At 37.7% G+C, this 11,795-nt stretch overlaps 1 pseudogene; it reads right to left on the bottom strand.

Annotated features, from left to right (window-relative positions):
* Nucleotides 1–9,826: 9,826 nt before the first annotated feature.
* LOC140511702 (ADP/ATP translocase 3-like) lies at nt 9,827–10,844 on the bottom strand (annotated as a pseudogene).
* Between the last annotated feature and the right edge of the window lie 951 nt (nt 10,845–11,795).

Genomic DNA, 11,795 nt, shown 5'->3' on the forward strand with positions numbered 1-11,795 from the left:
CTCGAACTCAGCTTTTTTTCTGACTTCTAGATCAGCTCCCTATGATAAGGACAACAACGGATCACTTCTGTTTCTTAATAACTCTTTCACGGAAAAGTATGAAATATTTTGTTCAAAACTTTAATGCAATTCAGGGAAAACAATAGGCAAAAACAACAGAGAAGACAAGGATTTATTAAGTACCTACTAGTCTGGATAGAGCACAGTCTCTGGAATCAAGAGGATCTGATTTCAAATCTTACCTCAAACATTTACTAGCTGCGTGACCCTGGTCAAGTCACTTAATCCCAATCGCCTGCAAAAAAAAAAAAGTATCTACCATATGCCAAATACATTATAAATACTATCACTTTTCATCTTCACAACCCTAGGAAGTAGGTACTTTTATTATCTTCATTTTACAGTTGAAGAAACTGAAGCACTTAAAGGTTATGTGGCTTGCCCATGTGACCAAAATTCCTAGTACATAGTAAAAGCTATATAAATGAGCTATCAGTAGAAGCAAGTGTCTGAGGCCAGATTTGAACTCAAGTCTTCCTGACCTCAAGGCAGCTGGTGGCTCAGTGGATAAGCTCCAAGCCTGGAGTTAGGAAAACCTGAGTCCAAATCCAACGTCAGACAATTCCTCGCTGCATGACCCTAGGCAAGTCACTTGACCTCTAATTGCCTGACAAAAGGATCCACTGAAGAAGGAAATGGCAAACCACTCCAGTATCTTTGCCAAGAAACCCAATGGATCATTAAAAATATGTATTGAGAAGTATACACACACACACACACACACACACACACACACACACACACACACGCATACACACACACACACACACACACACACACACACACACACACACACACCCCTATTTGTGTCTAATGGTAGCCATCTCTGGGGGAGGGAGAAAAAGAAGAAAAAAAGGAAAAAGAAATTTAGTTGTATATTTGAAAGGTGCAAGTTGTGCACTGCAGATGTGCCGTTTCATGTACAATCATCTTTTTTATTATACTATGTTATGGAAATGTTTGTTTTATTCCGTAAATTAAAAATAAAATTAAAAAACATGTATTGAGAGATTTGTTTTTCAGGTTTGCTTGTTTTTTTTCAATTTGATCAATTAGTGGAAGGAACAGAATAGTAAAAAATACTTTTTACTTTTAAAATAATTTTTTAAAATACAATAAAGGCAATATAAATGGTAAAAAAAAAAAGTTAGAGAAAGAGAATGATTGAAGGGGTTAAATCTCAGAAGAGACAAGAAGTGTTGGAATCCAAAGGCACAAGTTCAAGTTTTGACATTTGAAAGGAGAAAGGCCACCTCTTCCTGGGAGGCTGGAATGAAAAAGGAAAACTTAGGGGACGATGTTGAAGTTGACATTATAAACTCAAAATCTAACTTTTAAATTGTAACACTTTATTTCAATTCAAGGTATTCACATTCAACTACACAAAAAGGAACATTTCCTTTTTTTAAAAAAAAAAAGAATTTATTTTGGAACCACAAAGAAATAAGTGTAAAATTATCACAACATAATTTAACTGGAAATTTTGAGTCTCTAAGAAATGGAAACATCATCCCTGATGTTTTCTTTCCTAAATGCAGCAACTTTTTAATTAAGTTTCCATAAAATATTTTCTTTGGAAAAGTGTACATCTTGGTGGTTTTATTTCTTTTTGAATGGTGCTTATTTTTAATGTGATAACAAAATAATGTTAAATTCAAACATTGTCAAAGCATTATTTTAAAATTACCTTCACAGATTGTATAACATATATTCTCTTACTATAACATTATCTCCTGTTCCCACACATATATACAGGTTATTTCAAAAGTTTTAGTGCAGTTTTATGCTTTAAAACTGCACTTACTTTTTGGAGTTTGTGTGTGTGTGTGTGTGTGTGTGTGTGTGTGTGAATAAAATCTATGAAGATGTTGATTGATAGAAGAAAATACACATTTAATAATCATAACAAATATGAGTGGAATGAATAAACTAACCCATAAAATGGAAGAGGGTAAGAAAATGGATTACAAAGCAAAATCCAACAATATGTGTTTTACAAGAAAAATACATATGGTCTGAGATCATATTTACATATATACATATGTAACATAGATGTGTTTAACACATACATAATTCCCTCCAACACCCCCAAAGAGGTATTTTTTACCCTTTCATACATGATGACTCACAAGGGAGAGGGAGGAGAAAGAGACTGGGCACAAGAGAGGAAGTGAATGAAATTGCCATTTTCTTAGCTGTTCCTGAATCACTTTTTGGTCAAGAATTCTGCACCAAGGTCAGCAATAAGTCTAGCATGGATATATGTTCCTTCAGTGATACAAGTGTGCCCTAGAAAAACATAGTCTTACAGCATTGGAAAGGATCACAAAGGAAACAATCCAAATGTCACCTCAGTAAAAGACAGTGCTGCATAAGGGAAATAGTATTGGATTTGGAATAAAAAGACTTCTGGGTTCTAATTCTGGTTCTGCCACTTGTATCATAACAGTAACAACAACAACAACAATAAAGCAATAATAAAAAATAAAAATAAACTGATAATAAAAACATATCATTTGTATAATACTTATTATGTGTCAGGCAACTGGGCTAAGTGTGTTGAAATTATTACTTCATATGGACCTCACGACAACCTGAGAATGCCGGGGTTATTATTGTCCCAATTTTATAGTTGAGCAAACTGAGGCAGACAGAGGTTAAGTGACTTACTTAGGGTCATGTGGTTATTACAAGTCTGAGATCAGATTTGAACTCAGGTCTTCCTGACCTCAAGCCCAGTGCTCTATCTACTGCAACACAAGGGAAGTTTGGGTGAGCCAGCTAGGTGGCACAGTGGGTACCACAATGGATAGAGCATTGGGTTTGAAGTCAAGAAGACCTGAGTTCAAATCTGATCTCAGACTTGTAATAACCACATGACCCTAAGTAAGTCACTTAACCTCTGTCTGCCTCAGTTTCCTCAACTGTAAAATGGGGATTGTGCGATTGTTGGGAGGTTCAAATGAAATAATTTTTGTTTAAAGCATTTACCACAGAACCTGGCACATGATAGGAGCTTAATCGATGATTATTTCTTCCCTCCTTCCTCACTTAACCTCTCATGGACTTCAGCTTTCTCAACCATAAAATGAGGAGACTGAATTATTAAATGACCTCTGAAAGGCTTCCGAGATTTACTGGTCTTCTTAATGATACACTCATTTACACCGAAATATCACATCTAGTGTTAATACCTGGAGTTTCTTATTTGACTCAATGTTTTCATCTTGTCCTGGGCTAAGAACAGAATGTGGAGAGAGAAATATGGGGCAGCATCCAGAGGAATATCTTATAGCCTTGAACACATTAAAGGGAATGATCAGTATAAGTTCCTAATTTTTAAAACTTCACAAATTGAATCCACAAAAATTCATTCATGAATGATGAATTGTAAAACTCTATGTGTAGTTGGATATCCATTTTGGGAGTTTGAGTCACCTCAAGTTCAGACCTCTCTTTCATCTGTGTATGGATTCTATTCAATCCAATGTTGGATTCCATCCAACATTCCAATCCAGTCCCATGTGGACTCTCTCAGCGATGCCATGTAGCCTATAGCCTTCAAAGCCTGGTCAGACCAAGTCAGGCCCCACTGAATCTTGACCTCCTTGATTCAGGGATATTTCTTCCAGGCTTATTGTCCTTGGATTCCAGCTCCTTTCACCCTTTGGTGAGTTACTTCCAGGGGTCTCCATTTTGGAGATGGGCACAGGTCAGCCAACTTCATTCCCCTGCTAGCTGTGCTTCTGACTCTCTGGACTTTGCCACCATGCTCTCCCTAGGGCACCTTCTTTGGCTCTTCCCCCAACCCTTTTAGTTCTTTAATGTATTATATTTCCCCTTAGAGTGTAAACACCTTGAGGATTCAGAGAGTCTTTCTTTTTGCTTATATTTACATTCCCAGTACTAAGCAGTACCAGGTATATACTAAGACCTTAATAAATCCCTGATTCTTTCATTCCAGGTTTTCCCTTATATCTATGTGACATCAAAAGCAATAAAGGAAGACTTCTAGCACACTTACCCGGGGCAAACTTATGGGAGGTTTGTACAAGAGTCACATGTGATCAGTAGGCAGGGATGACTTGCAATATGGAGGAAAGCTCCAAATCCATGAGTCATTTTATCTCTGAATCTCTGCATAACAAGTGTAAACTCACTAAGTGAGTTCATAGAAGGGAAATTGCAATAAATTAAACTAAGCTTATGATTGGATGACCAATGCCCATCAAGGCTATTTGTCTTTGTCTTCCTCTTTGGGCTTAGCTCTTCCTTAACATGTGGATTTTACGTTCTAATCATCTATTCATTGGCTTTCTTTGCCCCCATACTAATGAGCATGAGTTTACAAGCAGTGTGTATGTGAAAGGATAAAGGCCAAGTTGGATTCTCAGGAGGGTGCTTGCTTTGGATGGAGATCCTGTCCAACCTGAAACTCTACTGTGGTTCACTTAATCCCCTGTTCAGTGAAAGGCACAAATGGTTCTTTCAGGATCAGATGGGTACTTACTGTGCTGTGTAAATTCTCTCCTGGCACATTGCTAACACCTTATTTTAGAGAAATGATAAACTTCCTTTGGGAAATACATATGAAGATGCTCATCTTTCTTGCCTTACACCACTCTCTCTGACTCTTTGATGCTCATCCTATAAGCTGATTCTCTTATCCAATCCAGCCCCCTTTGAATTCTCCCACTGATGCCATGTAGCCTACAGCCTTCAAAACCTGGTCAGACCAAGTCAGGTTCCAATGAATGTTGACCTCCTTGATTCAGGGTTATTTATCCCAGGCTTGTTGTGTGATTTCAATCATATCCAATTATTCGTGAGTCCATTAGGAGTTCTTTTGGCAAAGATACTGGAGTAGTTTGTAATTTTCTTCTCCAGATGATGTTACAGATTAGAAAACTGAGGCAAACAGGGTTAAGTGACTTGTTCAGGGACACACAGCTACCAAGTGTTCTGAGGCCATATTTGAACTATAAATGAATCTTCTTGATTTCAAGTCCAGTGTTCTCTCCACTGCACCATCCAGTTGTCTTCTCCCAGACTACCTGCTGTCTTATTATGAATTTATTATTCCCAGGTGTTCCCAAACATTGCCTAAGCTAAACTGACAGAAACACCTAAATGTGAATACAGACTGAACTTTGTAATTTACTAACAACATCTATGAGCAAGTCACTCTCCTCCCAAAGCCTCAGTTTTTCTATCTGTAAAACAGTTGAAGTAAATGGTCTTTAAGTTTATTTCTAGCTCTAAGTTCTTTGATCCTATGATGACTCTCCCTCATCTACTGTTTTTTTAACTTTATGTATTTTTAGTTTTCAACATTCATTTCCACAAGATTTTGAGTTCCAAATTTTCTCCCCCTCTCTCCTCTCCCCCACACCAAAACACCATGCATTCTGATTGTCCCTTCCCCCAATCTGCCCTCTTCTATCACACCCCTCCCTTCCCTTATCCCCATGTTCTTCCTTTTCTTGTAGGGAAAGATAGATTTCTATACCCCATTACCTGTGTTTCTCATTTCCCAGTTGCATGCCAAAACAATTCTCAACATTCATTTCTTAAACTCTGAGTTCCAACTTCTTTCTCTTCCTCCTCCCCACCCATCCCCACTGAGAAGGCAAGCAATTCAATATAGGCTTTGCAGTTTTGCTAAAGATTTCCATAATAGTCATGTTGTAAAAGACTAACTATATTTCCCTCCATCCTATCCTGCCCCCTATTTATTCTAGTCTCTCTTTAGACTTATCCTTCCCCTAACATGATTGTTTCTTATTACTCCCTCCTCCCATTTGCCCTCCCTTCTATCATCCCCCCACCCCAATTTTCCCCTTCTCCCCTTCTTTCCTGGGCACCTATAAGTTCTCAGTTCCTCCAAGGTGACACAATCAAAGGAAAGGAGTTCCCTCCTCTCCTGGCCTGTACTCTAGTCTGGGAGCTACCACAAGCTTTTCTGGCCAGGATATGTGAGTAGAATTCCCTCTCCAGAGACTCTACCACCTCCACAAGCCAGTGCTCCTCCTCTTCACTCCAGGGCCACCACTTAGGACTGAGACTCAGATCAGCAACTCAATTTCCCCAGGTTCTTTAGGCTGAAGGCTCCAAAAATGGATGCTGCCACTGCTGCCTGGAGTCACCTGAGGCTGCCTGGGACCAAGGCTAGGGCATGAGGACTCTGTTCCCTTCTCACCCAAGTGAAAAAGCTTTCTTACTGACCTTTGAAACTGTCTCTGGTGTTTGTGGGTTGAGGGATCTGGGAACCACAGCTGCTGCCAGTGGTGCCCTGAAACCTGCTCAGGTCTTGTCCCTGCCATGCCCATGTGTGGCCAAGGCCAGACTGCACTCTGTTCTGCTCCCAGTGAGATAGACCTTTCCTGTCAGCCTTCCAGGCTGCCTTGGGCTGGAAATCTCTTTCGCTCTGTCATTTTGTGGCTTCTGCTGCTCTAGAATTTGTTTAGAGTCATTTTTTACAAGTATTTTATGGACTGTGGTGGGGGAGAACTCTTACAGGCCATCCTTCTACTCCTCCATCTTGACTCTGCTCCCTCCCTCATCTGCTGTTAAAGATATGATCCCTCCTTCACATCAGGGCTATGAATCAATGACTCCATTTGCCCTTGACTTTGGTTCCTCATAAAATTCTATCACATGTAAAAGGAAGGGTTAGGGAACATCCTACTCTGGGTTTCATGCAAAAAGATCATAGGGAGGATGACAGAAGAGAAGGATTTGAGCCAAACAAGGAGAAAGAAATCATGTAAGTGACTCAGAGGGCTTTGGTCTGAGGTGGACTTGGGGGTAGGCAAGAGGCAATTTGGCAAAACTCAACCAGTCAATAATCAATCAATAAACATTTATTTAATACCTGCAATTTACTAAGCACTGGATTGTGTAGGAAAAAAATTGGAACATTTTGAATTTGTTAGAAAAGGAGGACATTTTGAAGAATAATCTCTAGGCCCAGATATCAGTCCAGATTCCACTTCCAATTTGTAAGAGAAGATAAATCAAGGGCAATTAAAAAGGATACAAAAGGATTAAGGAGCATCTAGGAGGACTAAAATATTGACTCTGAAAAGGGAAACTTGGAAGGAAAAAGTTAAGGGACTTGGCAGGTATGGCAAGGCAAGTAAGTAAAGCTAAGTAGAATAATTAAAGGGTAAAGTAGCTGGAGGGTATTGGTGGAGCAAGTTGGTAAAATTAGAAAGAGATTAGTGCCAATCCAAGGCAGGTGGGTGTGGCTGAGGCTATGCAATTATTCAAACAAATTATTTATATAAATTCATGCAAATTGTTCATACAAAAATTATTCATACAAAGGAAAGGAATATGAATGAGGGTATCTGTAAAAAAAAGTTTGATCAGATGCTTAGGGTTGGGGTATAAACACCTACAAGCAGTTTCAAGAAATAAAGCTGAAAATTACCAAGGAAATTGGAGGAAATCACACAATGATTTGCATGTAGTGGACAATGTTTGTATTTCTGCCTCAGCTGAAGGACAGTTATCTGTGTTCCCAGTATAAGCTGATCTTATTCCAGAAGAATTTCCTGAAGAAATTCACTTTTTAAAATGTTTTAACATTTTCACATAAAGTTTTGAGTCCCAAATTCTATCCCTCTCTCCCTCCCTCACCTCACCCTTCTCTGAGACAGTAAGCATTCAACAATAGGCTATACATGGGCAATTATGTAAAACATTTTCATATTAGTCATTTTGTACAAGAAGACTTGAATAAAAAAAAGAAAGAAAAAGAAAAATAGCATACTTCAGTCTGTATTCAATCAATAACAGTTCTTTCCATGGAGGTAGATAGTATGCTTCATCATTAGTCCTTTGGTACTGTCTTGGATCATTGTGTTGTTGAGAATATAAGCCATGCGTACTTCTTCAATGAACAACGTGTACAATGTTCTCCTGATTCTATTCACTTTACTAGGCAATAGCTCATGCAAGTCTTTGCAGGTTTTTCTGAAATCATCCTGCTTGTCATTTCTTATAGCACAATAATATTTCAGTACAATGATATATCCATTCCCCAATTGATGGGCATCCCTTTAATTTCCAATTCTTAGCCACTACAAAAAGAATTGCTATAAATATTTTTGTATAAATAGATCCTTTTCCTTTTTATTGGTTGTCTTTGGGATATAGACTTAGCAATGGTATTACTGGATCAAAAGGTATGCAAACTTTATAACTGTTTGGACATAGCTCCAAATTGCTCTACAGAATGGTTGGATCAGTTCACAACTCCACCAACAGTGCATTAGTTTCTCAATTTTCCCACATCCCCTCTAACATCCAACATTTTCTTTTTTTGTCATTTTAGCCACTCTGAGAGGTGTTAAGTGGTACCTCAGAGTTTTAATTTGCATTTCTCTGATCAATAGTGATTTAGAGCATTTTTCATATGACTATAGATAGCTTTTATTTCTTTGTCTGAAAATTGCCTGTTCATATTCTTTGACTTTTATCAATTGGGGAATGGCTCTTATTTTTATAAATTTGACTTAGTTCTCTATGTATTTGAAAAATGAGGCCTTTATAAGAGATACTTGCTGCAAAAACATTTCCCAGTTTTCTGCTTTCCTTGTAATTTTGGTTGTATTGCTCTTGTTTGTGCAAAAAATTTTTAATTTTATATACCCAAAATTATTTATTTTACATTTTGTAATTGACTCTATATCTTCTTTGGTCCTCAATTCTTCCCTTATCCATAAATCTGATAAATTATTTTGTGTCCTCTTAATATGCTTATGGTATCACCCTTTATGTGCAAATTATGTATATATTTTGACCTTATCTTGGCATATGATGTGAGGTGTTGGTCTATACCTAGTTTCTGCCATACTATTTTCCAATTTTCCAAGCAGTTTTTGTCAGTTTATGATAAAAACTCAGATCTTTGGGTTTATCATATGCTAGATGACTATGGCCATTTACTACAATGTAATTTGTATCTGATCTATTCCATTGATCTACAACTTTATTTCTTAGCTAGTACCAGATTTTTTTTATAATTACTGCTATATATTACAGTTTGAGATCTGGTACTACTAGATCACTTTCTTCTACATTTTTTTCAGTGATTCCCTTGATATCCTTGAGCTTTTCTTCTTTCAGATGAATTCTGTCATTATTTTTTCTATAAAAATAAATCTCTATAAATAAAATAAAATAAATCTCTATAAAATAATCTTTAGATAGTTTTGTATGGCACTGAATAAATATATTTATTTAGGTAGAATTGTCATTTTTATTATGCTGGCTCAGCCTATCAATGAGCAATTAATATTTTTCCAATTGTTTAAATCTAACTTTATTTGTGTGAAAAGTGTTTTATAGTTATGTTCATATAGTTCCTGTGTTTGTCTTGACTGGCAGACTCTCAAGTATTTTATATTGTGTACAGTTATTTTATTTTATTTTACTTTTTTAGAGTCTTCTGTGTATTTATTGTTTAATAGCAGAATGCCCAACACAGATCATCATAACTGCCAAATAGTCAGCTGTGCAAAATAGTATATATAGTGCTTAAGTACAAATGAGAGACATGATTTTTTTAAATAAATACTTAAACACAAATTTATGGTCCTACAAAAGAGCATTTAAACTAGATGGTCTAAGTTGATCTGCCTCCTTGGACCCACAGAAACTGTTATTTTCCCAAAAACCATATAATCAATATACTGAATCATCATCAGTTCCACTGTGTGAATAATGGATCACAATAAAGAAGTCCCTTTTTCTAAGAGCTTTTTCTGGCTCCCCAACAAAACATGATCTGGTCTGGATAAAAAGACAACAGGAATTTCTTGAAGGTCAATGGTCCAAAATGCTAAGTATGGTTAAGTATTCTACATGATCTACATTCACTGGTTCCTTAGTTAGGATATACTTAGATTACTTTCTTCAATTCATCATACAGGAGAAGCATGAAAGCTCCACCCATGCCTCTAAGAACATTGGACCAGGTACCCTTGAAGAAGCTTTGCCACCCTCATCTTTAGCAACCTTCTTCCAGAAGTCAATTGTCCCAGTGTACATGATATCAGCTCCTTTGTGCCCAGACTGCATCATCATTCACCACCTTACTGTATCAAAGGGATAAGAAACCATACCTGCTACAGCAGTCACTGTGCAATCATCCAGCTTATCACAATATGAGTGTTCTTGGGATCTGGGAGCATACCTTTTGCTGTATCATAGAGGCCAAAGTAAGCTGCTTTATAGATAATGATACCCTGCGCTGAGACATTGAAACCTTGATACAAGCCACGGATTCCATCAGACTTAGTGATTTTCACAAGGCAGTCTCCCAGGCCTTTGAATTCCCTCTCAGCGCCAGATTTCCCAACATCAGCTGCCACAAAATCCAAGGGGTAGAAAAAGCAGAGAGAAGTGGCTCCAGCTGCACCACCAGAGGCAAGATTGCCAGCAAAATACCTCCAAAACTGTGTGTGCTTGTCCACTCCTCCCAAAAACACCTGCTTATACTTATCCTTAAAGGCAAAGTTCAGGGCCTGGGTGGGGAAATATCTGATGACACTTGCTAAGTTACCCCGCCAGAAGGAAAGCACCCCTTGTTCCTTGGGAATTCAAACTATACAATCCACAATGCCTTTGTACTGCTTATCTGCCGCAATTTGTTTACTTGCATGCGGCACTGCAGCTTAACTCTCTCGATGGGGGGCCACTGCCATCTTGGAGATAGCAGCAGCGATGCCACTGGCCAGGAATTCCTTGGCAAAGGAGATGGCCTGTTCTGTCATGGATACCGAGGGGGAAGGTGTTGGAGTTGGAGAAAGAAAGCCAGGTGAGAGAGGGATGAAAGCTGGGGAAGTTGCTGCCACCTGCACACAGCCCTTTGCTACAGCTCAGACAGAAAGGATGTACAGTTATTTTAAATGGAATTTCTCTATCTCTTGCTGTTGAACTTTTTGGTAATATATAGAAATGCTGATGATTTGTGTGGGTTTATTTTGAATCCTGCAACTTTATTAAAGTTGCTAATAATTTCAAGTAGTTTTTTTAAGTTGATTCTCTATGATTATCTAAGTACAACATATCATCTGTAAAGAGTGATAGTTTTGTTTCCTCATTGCCTATTCTAATTCTTTTAATTTATTTTTCTTCTCTTATTGCTATAACTAACATTTCTAGTATGATACTAAATAATAGAAGGGATAATGGACATCCTTGCTTCATCTCTGATTGCATTGGGAAGGTTTCTGGCTTATTCCCATGCAGATAATGCTGCTGATGGTTTTAGATAAATATTACTTATCATTTTAAGGTAAGCTCCATTTATTCCTGTGCTCTCTTGTGTTTTTAATAGGAACGAGTGTGGTATTTTGTCAAAGGCTTTTTTCTACATCTCTTGAGAAAATCATAAGATTTCTATTGTTTTCATTGATAGGTCAATTATGCTAACAGTTCTTCTAACATAGAACAAACCCTGCATTCCTGGTATAAATCCCACCCTGAAGAAATTCAAAGAATGCTTCTCTATTCTCCAAGACATTAGAGATAATTAAGGGCTCCTAAAGGGAACAAAAGGAAGATTTCAGTCAGAAAGAAAGGACTCTGAAAGTTGAGCAGGGAAATGTCTGTTGTCATGATGATGGAGAATGGAAGTGTTCCAGAGATGACCGAGGAAAGCAAAAGGACAACTATTCAATTGGAGCTTAGAAAATAGATGTGAGGCCCTTCCCAAAAGGATA

The sequence above is a fragment of the Notamacropus eugenii genome, chromosome 6 (assembly GCF_028372415.1).
Source record: "Notamacropus eugenii isolate mMacEug1 chromosome 6, mMacEug1.pri_v2, whole genome shotgun sequence".
In the NCBI taxonomy this organism is placed as follows: domain Eukaryota; kingdom Metazoa; phylum Chordata; class Mammalia; order Diprotodontia; family Macropodidae; genus Notamacropus; species Notamacropus eugenii.